This window comes from Aythya ferina (genome assembly GCF_964211825.1).
Source record: "Aythya ferina genome assembly, chromosome: 5".
In the NCBI taxonomy this organism is placed as follows: Eukaryota; Metazoa; Chordata; class Aves; order Anseriformes; family Anatidae; genus Aythya; species Aythya ferina.
The window spans coordinates 14,392,452-14,406,265 of NC_140301.1; the positions used below are offsets into that span (position 1 = coordinate 14,392,452).

General features: G+C 38.2%; 1 protein-coding gene across 22 annotated transcripts in view; it reads left to right on the forward strand.

The window, feature by feature from the left end:
- Nucleotides 1-5,729: 5,729 nt before the first annotated feature.
- Nucleotides 5,730-13,814, forward strand: part of LRRC4C (leucine rich repeat containing 4C) — a 510,287-nt gene continuing 502,202 nt past the window's right edge. For 12 of the 22 annotated variants that reach the window (XR_014693267.1, XR_014693268.1, XR_014693269.1 and 9 more), the window contains exon 1: nucleotides 5,788-5,938. The gene's annotated coding sequence lies outside the window, so the exon portion shown is untranslated. Of the gene's footprint in view, nucleotides 5,939-6,213; nucleotides 6,638-8,261; nucleotides 8,321-9,313; nucleotides 9,393-13,814 lie in introns of those variants that run through there. The other 10 variants (XR_014693265.1, XR_014693266.1, XM_084519873.1 and 7 more) reach the window with 7 other exon arrangements.

A 13,814-nucleotide genomic window follows, 5' to 3' on the forward strand; every position in this document is an offset into this window, starting at 1 on the left:
TATGCTTGGAATTACCTGTGAAACATTAAGGACAGCCTGAAAAAGAAAGCTTTCTACTCAGCATCCTGTCAGAGCCATCTGATTCAGTGGTTAAATAAGTTTGAAATAATGGCCTTCAGAAACAATCTATCTGATTTACAGTAATTTTCTTTCACTTTTCAACTCTTTAAAAAACAATAATGTATTGATATAGTTTCACATCCCATGGCTGAAAACAGTTCCAGGCATTCTGTAAAATGGTGCTCGTCTATAAAATATGGTCTTCTTTCTACAAATCATTACATCCATGAGTAACTTTATGTACATGAGTTATTACAGAGATTTGTTGGGACTGTTTACAACTCCTCCCTTAATGGTTTGCAGAGTGTGTACATTAAAGGCAGACAGGTAACTTTACCTGTCACTATAAGAAAAATGATTAAGCCAGCTCATCAAATTAATAGGCTAGTGGTAACAGAGGAGTGTGAACAGAGTGCTTCAAATCCATCTGTAGCTTTTGTAAAGGTACCATGACATTTTAAAGTCAAAACCAGGATACTGGTTACAGGGTACAACAGGACTTGTGCGCCAAGTAGGAGTCCGCACCAAAGAGGAAAAATTAAAAAGAAAAAAAAAAAAAGTTTTATGGTTTTTTTTTTTTAGATACTTGAAGTTATCAAGATCTGTTGAATGGTGTGCATGATACTTGATACCAATTGTAAGAGAAGTGTAGTGCCTTTAGATATCTATTGTGTAAAACCAGCATTGCATAACACAGGGATTATGAGAAGCAAGGAGTACAGCTAGCAGTGGCATATAAAAATTGCATATAAAAGTTGAGTAGAAAGATAAGAGAGAGGATTATTTAGTAATGCACTTGGCTGTGAGAGGCGGTTCCCTGAGTCAGTTCCTTAAGCTCTCTGGAGCAATAGAGTAGATAGTTTACACAGCGATGCCCAACTATAATGGTGACTGGGAGCGATAGATGTAGGAGCTCTTGGCACAACTGCAAGATAATTAGGGCAATTGAAAGAGCTGGAGGAAAGTAAGCTGAAATATATTGTAAGCATAAAGAAGTTGAAAACCTGTTTATTGGGTGGAATATAAGTACTTCTATCTTCTGCAAGTAAAGTAGGAATTGAAATATATCTGATGAAGATAGGACCTTAGTGTCAGAAGGTGTGGGATAAACTGAAGGGTGACAATTTGCCAAACTTAAGCCTACTGCTTTGTAGGGAGCTTGCCATTTGCAAATAAGAAGCATTAGACATGGGAGCAATACAAAGACAAAAATACTACTTTGTGTCTGTAAACGTGGATGTTACAGAGCTTCATGGAAAATATTGGCAAAAAATGAGGTGTAGGGCTGAACACTCTGATCTTTTTTAAGATGATTTAGGATTTAGATTAATTCAACAACAAACAGTTCAGCAGTACCTGTGATAATAACGAAAAACAGAGCAATGCACCTTAGAGTGAATTGATACATCTTCCTGAGTGTCTCCTGTCCTAGAAGTCTATCATGGCTGAAGTCTGCTTTAAGCAAACTCTCCTTTAGACCCTAGGCCCTTTCACGCTCAAATATAGAGCCTTGGGTGCATAGGAAGCTTCATGCAGATTGGTATATCAAACACTGAAAGAAAATGAAGGTCAAGAACAGCTGTGCTTGGTCAGACCAAAATGCTCATCTAATCCACCGTCATGCTTCTGATGTCCCTCTGACAGGGACAGGGTCACTGGCAGGCATAGGAGATCCTAGAACTGCTTGCTCTTGCAGTGTTAAATCAAGTTGCTTTCAAGAGGAAAGTCTGTATAACTCAGGACAGGTTTTACTGCTACATATGTACTTTTTGTCATTCACATAAAGAAAATGTACTTAAAGGACTTCACTTTCGCATCGTAAGGCCATTATGTTTCTTACCTGGACATTTATCATCTGACTGATAATTATAATGACTGTTCTTTGTACCTGGATTCCTTAGGGAGTGGGCCGTAGGTAAAGTCCCTTATCCTCCTTATGTGTTTATATCCCATTAATTTTATTGAGAGTTAGGCAACTAATTACATGCCTGAAAACCTTTGATAAGCTAGGCCTTTGTCTCTGCAAACAGATGCTATGGTGCTGATAGCATTGCAAGGGAGTGAAACTACAACATGGATAGTTTTGTGCATAAGTGAGGAACTGGGCATTGGAAAACCCAACTTTTTTTTTTTTTTTTTTTTTTTTTTTTTTTTTTTTTTTACCTGAATGTCCTACAAAGTACTCTGAAACTTATTTTAATTATTCAAGCTCACCAGGTCCCAGCTCTTACCTAGACATTGTCAGTCACTAATATGTGTCTGTTTTCATGACAGCAAGGTAATATTTTTAAGCTGCTTACAGAAATTTAGGACCAGAAAATTAAAATTAATAGATGAAAAATAGGTGCAGAAAGCACTGCATTTTATGCATTTCCAGTTGATTTTTATCCAGTGTACATATACATTTTTATACAGTGTACATATACATTCTTCTTGACTAGACAGAGAAATAAAATGCTTTCTTGGGCTAATGTACAGCGAAGATCCACTTTGATGGCTATCTGAATGTCTTTGACTGTTATAATAATAAGTAGTATAAATCCCTCTGTACTGCAATCTAGTCTTCTACAACTCTGGACTGAAAATAAATCTCTCTGGAATTTTCTTTTTCTTTGCTATTTCTGGCTCCAGATAGCAGGGAGAAGTATACTTTATGGTAGAGTTTGGTTCTTTGGGGGTGATTAAATGCATGAGTCTGCCAAAACACACTTGATCTGAACAGTAATCCCCCAGGAAGTCTGCAAGACTTTGAATTTTATTAGTGAAGCGAGTCTACAGCTGAAATGGTTTCCTTACCTCTTATATGCTATTTTCTAGCTGTTACACTGGAGAGCAGAACCTGATTTTTGTAATAAAATTTACTTAGTATGCAAAATTCCAGATGTGGAATCAATGAAGACACTCAAACAGAGTTTAATGGTGATGATGAGTGACAGATGAGAAATCAGCTCCCTCTTAAACCTGGAATAGCTCAATGAGGCCATGAATTGTAGGTGTTCCCTCATTTCAGAAATGCCAGTAATTGTGAATTAAACACAGATCAGGGATGAGTTTGTTTAGGGAAAATATGCCTTTCTAAATAGTCAGCACTAAGAAAAATAATCTTTTAAAGAGTAATTTAAATAGCAGGTTTAAAAAATGTAATATATGAGCTTTCGAGAAAGAGCTACTCAGTGCTTCTTTTACAAAGAATATATCATCTATAAAATCAATGTAGACAATGCAGTGTTTGAGCAGTGATCATGGTGGCCAATTCACAGCAAGCTGCAGGCAGGTTAATATGGACTGATTGTGAGGTACAGACTAACGCATCTTTCCACGAGCAAAATGGTCTTAACTTGAAGAATTTTTACCATATCTTACTGCTGTCTTCTAATTGCTGATTTGAGTAATCAGAAGGAAGGAAAATATGCACAACAAAAGAAATACTGAAGGAAAGAACCCTTCCCTTGGGTTTGTTTTCTGTTACACCCAGTTCACCCCAGTTCCTCTGGGTGTTGATGGGTGGTGCAGGGGGCTGGGGCAATTTTGTTTCTTGTTCGTTTGTTTTGTGTTTGGAAGAGTGAGAGTGGTGGAAGTTGTAGCTACAGTCTAATTTTCTGCTCCAATGGAAATGCTCGCTCTGCAGATTTGGTTCCTCTTGGTTCTTGCTAATTTCTTTTCCAAAACTGCTACATGGGCTGCATTTTCTATTGCAAAAGTAAATTTGGCCAGAGAACCTGAAATCCTAATGAAGACAAAGTGATACAAGGTATTTATATCACTGTAGTCAGTTTAGTTTCGTGAGAGCATATGTGGGACTGAATTTTGATTAGTTAACAGACTAAAGACTGCACCATGTACAATTCCGAAAAATGCTGCTTCAAAAAATATGAAAGATTTTTTTTTCCAATGAAAATATAGTCATAATCACATTAATCACATTTAGTTGAAGAGCACAACTCTTCTTTCTGGAGGGCTATTTTTTTTATTTTTTTTTTTTTTTTTATGTATATATACTGGGGAAAATAATCTCTCACCTAACTCTCAGAAGTAGAGTTCAGCCTGTTGATTACTGGTAACAAGTTTTGAAAATTTAAGATCCAGGTCAGTATGTCCAAGGCAACAGCTTGTTCAAATGCCTCTTAAAAGCATAACATTAAACATATATAGCAAGTATTTTTCTTCTGTGAAATGGCAAGCATATTTCCTTTATTAATGAGAAATTCAATCTTTCTGATTTGAATCCTATCAACTGAGTATAGAGGTGTTTTTTTTTTTTTTTTTTTTTTTTTTTTTAATGATTTTTATTATTATGCTCCCCTCAGGGTTGTTATCCCACATTTAGAGATTTCTGCAGAGATTTTTTCTTCATTTTGAAGCATGACAATGAATAAGCAACCTTGCTTGGGTTAGAGACCATCAAAAGTAATGCTAATGCTAACCTTTGCATTCAGGGTTATTCTTCAATGAAGTCCTCTGATCTGTAAAATTAAATATGTTCCTTCCCCTGGTTTGCCTATAAAGCCATCTAAAAGCTCTAAGTTTTTCTAAATTACCCTGATTTCTATGCTGACATTTTGATTATGAAACTTTTTCTGAAGAAAATACTCAAACCAAAAAGACATCTGTTCAAAGACAGTTTGCCCTCAGTGTGGTGCAGGCAGTGGAGGGTAGGACTCAGGTACACACAGTTGTACCATATTAGCAAACTATAGTAGATGCAAAACAATTTTATTTTTACTTTTTATTTATGTGACTCTCTACAGAAGAAATTTTTGGCTAAGGTATTTTACCTTTCATTTGTAATGGGTTAAAATGCTTCAGCTCAGCTGCACTCAGTAACTCATTAAAGTGTGGTAAAACCTCCACATGTGTAAGCCCTCAGTGTTTTGATGCTCTGAGCACCTGAGTCCAGGTGTTCACATTTAAAGGATAACAATTGAACCCATGAAGGCACAGGCTTAACCTGATTAGTTACATGCTTTGCTTACATGAGAATGAAAGCATTTATATGTAGGTTCACAGGAACAGTTGATAAATATAATTTTATGGTAGTGTGTCTTACAGGCCAAAATAAAATCATGTACTAGCTAAGTGTTACAGCCCTCTCACAGCAGCACACACCACATACAGGAAACAAGGGCAGGTCTGTGTGTAAACAGAGGAAATGGACAATTCATAATGAATGCTGTGACCCCGAACGGCATGGAGAGCCCTAGGTCCGCAGAGGCCTCCCTGTGGCTGGAGCTGCAGAAGCCCTGTGCGTGCTTGGGTCCCAGTGACTGCATGCCTCCTGCTTGTTCAATGTGCTCTCAGACTTGGGCTTTTGAGGTGCCTGACCTCATGTCTTATTTACTGTGAGTGCTTCAAATGCTTTCCTGGGAACACAGTTATTAAGCAAGATGCCTTTTCATGGGGTTTATTCTTAAACTATCTGAGAGCTTCATGAATATTAATGTTCCTCTGTTATTTTCCTCTGCTCTTCTCTAATAAGGTGGTAACATGACCCCCATGGTACATATGGAACAGAAGCTCAGAACATTTCATATTTAAAAAACAAACAAACAAACAAAAACAATACGTGAATTTTAGCACCATGGTGTGAGGAGTCCCAGCAGTGTGGGATGAGCACAGGTGTGTGGGGTTGTGGTGGGTGGGACACAAGCACGTTTCCTGATGCAGTCTGGGCGGGTAGGAGTAGTGTTAGAAGCTTGCAGGGATGAAAAGGAGTTGAGGTAACAGTTTTTTGTTTGTTTATTTGTTTTCTGTGGTGGTATGTCTCAGTTTTGGTAGAAGGGTTGTGTGCTTTCTGGGGTCTGAAGAAAAGGACCTTGGAAAGATGTTTCCTGAGGAGACAGCTGACATGCCTGAGGGGAGACTGAATGCGGGAGGACTGGTGAGGAATGCGTGTGTGATGTTGTGTTTAAGTTGCTTTTAACTATCTAATGGGCTGACATACAGAAATTAAGAAGATGTGTTTGTTAAATCCTCCCTGTTAGTGCTTCATAAGCTCCTAAACTCAAGGGAACTTTATTCTTTCTGGACCCCCTTTTTGAAGGTAACTATTTAACATTCAAACACCATGTATAGCTCTGCTATTATCTTATAGAATGTGGTGCTAAAAATAATGGTGAGGAAACGCTAGGCAGGAAAATGCGCCTCCTTCCTGTGAGAGGGCATTGGCTGGGTTCAGCATGTAGGCAGCAAGGGCCATGGGTCCCTTTCTGGGAGGAGTTCGTGCCTGTGCCTTCTGACTCCTGGAGAACTGACTGAGTACCATGGCGCTCATGGGTTCTTTCCATCATAGCTATCAGGGCAGATTCAGCCATGTTTTCCTGTAATTCTTTTCTGTGAATTCTCCCCAACCCTGTACCTTTGGCCTGAGCGTTGTTATTGGCTAGTCTGACCTATAGTCGAGTAGCCTAGCTGCCAAGTCATAGTAACTCGCTGTTGAGAGTGTGAACTGAATGTACGTAGGTTTTTTAAGTTTTGCATATTTGTTTTACAAGCTTACAATTCTTCCAAAATAATAACTGACAGAAGTTTTCTGATGCTGCAGAGAGCTAACTGCCAAACTGAAATCTTGTTCCAAAGTGTAAGTATGCTAGAAAAATTCAGTGGGTTAGCTGTAATGCTGTCCTTAGCAAATCAAAGTTTTTTTACTGTAATTTTCACTTTCTGAAGTTTCTGAATTAATTTTCTTGAAACATTTAGCCTGAAGGAGGTACTTGACAGCAAATGTGTAATCTAAAAATGCTTTACAGGGTTGTCTATGAATCACAATTCTAAAGCTGCAAATGATCAAAATTATCACACGGGTTTTGTACTTCATAATCTATTTTTTTAACCTTAAATTCATTTAATGATTTTTTGTCAAGACTTCTTCATCATGTAAAATAATGTTCAGCTCCATATTAGATGCTAGCCTGTTGTTATTTTGTTTTTATGGTGGGTATATATCTGTCTCAAAGAGCTATGTTATCTGGCAGTATTCTGTTTCCATCTGATAGGCCCAAATCAAGTTTAAGAAGGCTTTCTCTTCTTACTGGTGAATTACTCAAGGCAGCTTAACAAAAACTGTTTGTCCCACACAAATTACTTGCAGTTCAAGTTAAATTTTGAGTAGCTTGTATTTGTTTGTTCTTGGGCTAATGTCCTTTAACAAATTGCCAATAGTAATAACTGGGGAACCATTGAACCCCAGTAAATCTTACGGTTGCTACAACTTGTTTATAATGAGCACTCCCTGGAGTAGTGTGCTATGGGAGGAGGTAATTATTAGTTGGGTTATTTTTAGATATTCTAATCAAGGATGTATTCTTCAAGTTATTGAAGGTGCTTACTTCCTCTCATGTATGGTAACTTCTACAGTCTACTTGTTCATCGTCTGTTGCTTAATCCTTCAGCCTTCTGTTCATGTGATGCTGAAATGTGGATTTTGGGGGTTTCATTTTAGTTACAGGTTTTCAAACTCAGTGTGCTTTCTCCTTTGGATTTCTGTCCTACTGCTCCAATCAAAATTATCTTGTGTGTATTGTGTTCCTTCAAAGATAATGTTACTCTTCTTTCTCAGAATATATAGAAAAGTTTTTCAGTATTAACTTCTTCCTTCCTATCCCTGCTGTTTCCTTTGTTTCTTTCACCCATTTCAGAAAGAACAAGCTCACCACAATGGCAGCTAATAGAGGTAGCTCATATCCAATTTCTTCAGTTTTCATTACGTGTCCAAAATATATTTGGTGAACCTCTTAAGGTTCTCATAACTGTGCTTTCAGTAATTGCAGTAGACTCTAGGGCATACAGGTGATTGAGGTGGAAATAGGATGTGAGTCTGTGTATTGATCACAGTACAGGGAAACCTTTATCCCTGGATCAACCAGGCCAAGTAGGGGCAGACCAAAAACTGTCAAGTAGTGGAAGATGACGTTCCTGCTCTGAGACTGGCAAAGAATAGAGGTAGCATTACGAAGAATAGGCAATTAGCTTCTTAAATACATATACACACACACACACATATATGTATATATTCTCAGTTAAACCTTAAAGAAATACTCTTTTCTGTTGGCACCACCAGGAAATAGACCTCTCAGTCTAGAGGGAGCTTGTCTATTAGTGAAGCAACGTCTGTGGTGGGATACTTTCTCTAAGGTGAATGGTTGCAGATTGTCCCCTGTTAACAATCTGCTAGCACCAAATATAATCCCATGCGTTATATGTAGGTCTGAGCTGGTCATGTGAGCATTCCTTGGGCATTGGAGGATCCAGTCTCCTCTCAAAGGTAGGTGTCTAAAACAGAACGAATGAATAATGCTCTGAAGTATTGACTCTTCTTAACTGTGAAAAGAATCTCGAAGGACAAGCTCATGTGTAGATGTGTATAACTATACTCAAAATAGAAAGGAATGCTGTCTTTTAGGATAAATAAATGCTATTTCTTCTGTTACTAAATAGAAAGATGCATCTGTACATATCTTAATGTTGTTAAAATTACTGGTACTAAAATGTACTCAGAAGTGCTGCACTGGTTTGGACTGTGCGTGTGTATCGAACTGTCTTAACTTCAAGTCCAAACTGTTCTGCTCTTCTTTTTTCTTTTTAGTATTATTATCTGTAGGGTTAAAATTTAGCATAAGAAAAGCTAATCTTTTCCTGTCTGTTGCCCATGGTGATATGTAGGTGTTAGTAAGAACAGTAAAAGAAATTCTTGTACAGTAAATGCTTCATTGCACGTGAGGGACTCCGGTATAAGGACTGACAAAAAAAAAAAAAAAAAGTTTAACAGAAAATAAGTTGTCAAAGACTGTAATAAAGGCTATCAGCATATCCATTTTTTGAGATAATAAAGCTCAGCAGTGGATCTTTACTGCATTAACTTCTCCAAAGCTTAAAATATCTCAGATACAGTCTTCCATGATAAGTGGAAGGCATAAGATGGAGGCGCTATTGCTCAGATGAGACTATAAGCTGGTAAATGTACGATAGAGAGCAGTAACTGAGAAATGAGCTTGATGAGAGATGGACATGAATAGAACTCCAAATTTCATGAGGTAACTGCAAAGGTAACAATCTAATTACTTCCTCAAGCAAAACATGTAACTAGATTTTCTTCTTTACATTTTCCCGGTTAATGTGACAACTTTCTTCTTCATGGAGTGAACTAACCCTTAAAGTCTTATGAGTGCAGTTGTGTACAAAGTTCAGTTCACTTCTTTCTCTGAGAGGGTTAGCTGCCTCTTTGTTTTTATGCTGAAGTAGATTTTATATTTCTTAGGATCTATTTGGATACTATATTTCAACAACACTTTGATATGTGAAGGATCGGGTTTGATATCACAGAGCTTGGACTATAGGTAAAACTCAAAGTTTTAAGACTTAAAAAAGTCTCAGGTCTTTTTGTTCTTGTGAAACCTGATTTTTTTTTTTTTTTTTTTTTTTAATTTGTGATTCTTGTCTTGATTCTGTCACAAAAAAAAAAAAAAGTGAACAGTAACTGGTCAAAACAGGTGATTCCCCACTGTATTTCGTGTTGTGGCCTCACCTTGGATATTTTGTGCAGTTCTGGGCTTTACAACAAAAAGACTTTTAAGGTCCTTGAAAGCATCCAGAGGAGGGCAACAAAGCTGGTAGAAGGGCTGGAGGCATGTGCTATGAGGAGAGTGTGGAGACACTTGGGTGGTCTGTTCTGGAGCAGGGGAGGCTGTGAGCAACCTTGTTGCTCTCTGTAGTCTTCTGAGAGAGAGGCGCCAGCCTCTGCTTCTTGAGAACTCATGGCAGGATGCAAAGAACAACACAAATCTGCACAAGGGGAGGTTCAGATGGGACATTGGGGAAAAATGTCTTTACTTTGAGGGTGGTCAGACACTGGAACAGGCTTCCTGGTGAGATGATTGATGCCCAGTGCAGTTAGACGATGCTCTACAGATGCATGCTGTACTTCTTGGTTAGCCCAGAAGAGGACAGGCAGTTTGAACTTGACAATATCTGTAGGTACCCTCCAACTGAACTGTTCTATGATATATGTATGTTTTTGCATGCAAACAAACCGTAACAAACGGTGTGTCCACTTGGAACTTTTTGGAAACGTGTTTTACAATATCTACAATATTTTACAGTCATAAGTATAAGACATTTTGACCTCTCTTAACTGACCTTGGTAGTCAGTGTTCAGAAAAAAACACACAGGACACCATTTTGTTAAAATAAAGCTAATTTTCCTGTCATTCTGGTATTTATCTTCCTTTAGTGACCTATGTGTCACTGAGTCTAGGTGGCTTGCTGAGTTCCTATGTATGCAAGTGAGACTTAAAAGGAAACCAGGAATTGGGGCTGGAAGGAAAAAACAGCAGTCTCTCAAGAGCTGGAATATTGATGAAACTATCCCACTAAGATGATCTTAATTGCAGTCAGTAAAACCTGAGTCAGTGTAAATAATAAAACTCTGCTGATGGGCATTAGGGTTACAGAGAGAACAGCAATTGCTTCTGGAGAAATAAAGCATTTAGGACTCAAAATATTTTTTGAGATGTAGTCAGCTTCCAATTTTTGTTTTACTTTTTTTTTTTTTTTAATGTATGTTAAGTTAAAGGTCATGGAGAGATTTATGGCCAACTAAAAATCGAATTAAAAATCTTCTTGCTGCTTAAAACATAAAAATCTGGGGAACAGAAATGTAACAGTGAAATACCCTAATTTTTCTTGCAATCAATGCTTCTTCTGTATAACCTAAATCAATCCAAGGTATTTAGCTTCAGTTTAGTAACCATCTTGTTTCTTAAACAGTGATGCGGTACTAAAGCTTGGATGTATACTTCAACAACCCAGCTGTTTTTAGTAAGTGCTCAGTGGTGTGAGTAAAATCCAAACAAATGTTTTGAGTAACTTAGGTTTTAATTAAATGTATCCCACCCTTTCACTCTTGCAGCCCTTCTCTACAGAGGGGAGGAGAAACGATGGTTGCCACAGGAAAATGCAAGCAATTGTAAGCAGAGGGCTCATAGCAGCTCAAGCTGAGGGTCTGTGCATTGGAGTGTTCTGCTCACAGCAGTGGCTGCATGCTGATGCCTGTGAAAGAGGAAAGACAGGGCAAACAGAGGCCATGTCCCTACCCTTGAAGAATTTCTCCTGTCTGTTGAGAAGAGGGGTCAAAAATGTAATTTATTTGGTTGGCAGGTAGCAGCTATATACACTTACCATATAATATATATTTGTGTGTGTATATATATGTATATATATAGGCTTGATGTGCGAAGACTTTTTGTTTTGTTTTTCTGTAATGGTCTATGTGCTTCTTAAGTAGCCTTTCTTTAACACTTTCAGATAAGGCTTTAGACATCTGTTTGTTTTTTTTTTGTTGTTTTTGTTTTTTTCTCCTAAAGGGAAGAATGCAGGGAAATACAAAATTTTACCGTTTGACTTCCAAAAAAGTTGAGGTTTCTGCCCAAGTCTGGTATAGGTGTTGTTAAATCTGTCTTCAAATAATAGCAGCCAAATAGCACAAAATCAAGGTAGCTATGATTTGTATTTAGCGTGCCAGGATTAGTCTGAAATCAAAACTTGAGGCACTGAATTACAGTACATTTTTTAAGAAGAAAATTTGAGCCTGATAGTATGTCTCTAGAACTAAAAATATCTACAATGAAAACTGCTCAATTTGATCAAAAAGTTGTTTTTTTAAGTGTCACTTTGTGATGCAGCTACCTGTATTTTAGGGTGATGAATGCTAATTATAATGCCTAGTGTGTGTCTCTACTCATAGGAGCTTGCTTATGTTGCTCACTGGACTGTGGCTGGGAGCTTAAGATATCAAGAACACAATGTGTTTGCTGTAGTTCTGTACTTCCTGGCAAAGAGGTTTAGGAGGAGATTATTATTACTGTTGTGCTTATTGTAACAGGAATAGATAGACCCTGACCCAATACTTTCTACAAAATGCTTAGTGCAGTAGAAATGTTTCATTTGTCTTGAATGTAAATGCTGCAAACTTTTTAGGAGTTCAGTATTTTTTTCCCCTCCAGTTAATACATTCTCTTGCTTCTCTGCATCTTCCTCATGGCTTCATGTCTTTCACTGTGTCTTCTGAAAACCCTTGTGGTTTTGAGTAGGTTGTATAACTTCTGGGAGAACTGTTTACTGGAGAGCAGGTGTAGTGCTCCTAGTCCAGGTAGTGCTGTGTAGTCCATGTAGTGCTGTGTGGTCCAGGTGTGGAGGTGCCTCAGTCACTGGGGCAGCAGGAGCTGGGCTTCCTTATGGAAGAGCTGCTGCTGCCCTCTGGGAGAAGCAGGAGAAGGCAGTAGGGCTGCTTCTCAGTTCTACAGTTCAGAGGCCAGCATGGGACTTTCCACCATCTCTTGATGCTGGGCTTAAGTTAGGACTGGTGGGGAAAAGAGTGGCTGAGAAACCGGTGTGTGTTTGCTTCTGATGATTGCCATTAGTGTGTCCATGTGGGTAGTGTTGTCAGCTGGAAGTAGTAACCCCTTACATTGTACCTGATGAGCTCTGCCTGCCTGTATGAACATGAACCATCTCTTTCTGTGGTCTTGCTAATATCTAATTTGGCTTGGAAAATAATATTAGATGTGACTTGTCGTGATCAAGTCACTGAAAATTAAGAGGAAGAAATTGAGGTTTGGATTACAAATTTCATATAGATTTAGAGTTACCTAAATCAAAATGGGCTAATAAAAAAGGTTTTGATAGTGTTTTGCTTCAGTATTTTCTTATTTTGTACTAAGTTGGTGCTTTCCTTAGTAAGAACTTCGAGCAGTAAGAACTGGTGATTAACTTGTGCTGAATTTCAGACAACATTGGTATTGAGAGGTGTGAGACTGATGGGTCAGCACGTACAGCTGAGCTAGGCTGCAGCCAGATGGAGAGGGAGCTGAAGATGTTTGGGCAGGGGGTGGTGTATTTGCTTGGTTGGTATTGTGCTTGTAAACTGTCTTTAAGCATCATGTGGGAGTATAAACAAAGATGTCTGTAAGACTCCAGTAGTTTGTGGATTGATGAGCTGATTTGTCCAAATTGTTACTTCTCCATAAACAAATGAAGAAACAACCAATCCTTGGAAATGCAAGGGATGTTCATTCATTTTGATTAATGTGGAATTCATTAGCGGGTGGTATAGTTGTAACACAGACTTAACTACAGATGAGGTAGGACAGAGGGCCTTGCCTCTACCTGTAGGATTATGGTGAGCAGTACTTGGAGGATGCTGCTATCAGTAATGTATTCTCTGAATGGCACTTCATTTTTGTTTTTCCCCAGTTCCTTAACACGTAATCTGCAGAATGGAAATTAGAATGCAAGTCACTTTAATTCTGTCTGCTGTTGTTCAGATCCCAGAGATTGTAAACATGAGATGTGTTAACTGGATGAATTATTTCTGTAATTTAAGGAAAAAAAAGGCACTCAGACTGTGACTGCACCTGGAAAAAACAACTTTAAGGAGGTGGGAAAGACTGCAGACAGGGAACTTTGGTCTAGACATGAGGTCTTTTCATAAGACGCTTAGTTGCCTAGTTAGAACTATAAGTGTTACATCACTACTAAAGCTAATAATCTGAAAGTAGCCAAAGCATTCATGCTGCTTTCTTAGAAAGCAGAAACTTCACGCTTTCTGGGTGATGCTTTCTCAAAACAAAGTATCAACGTGGTGCTGTAAGTTTGTGGCATGCCTGTGGAATTTGGGGTACTGCATGAGGTGGAAAAGATATGTGACAAGTGTTCAAATAAGTAGAGTAACTTCAATATGAAGGACAGGTGAATCTATTAGG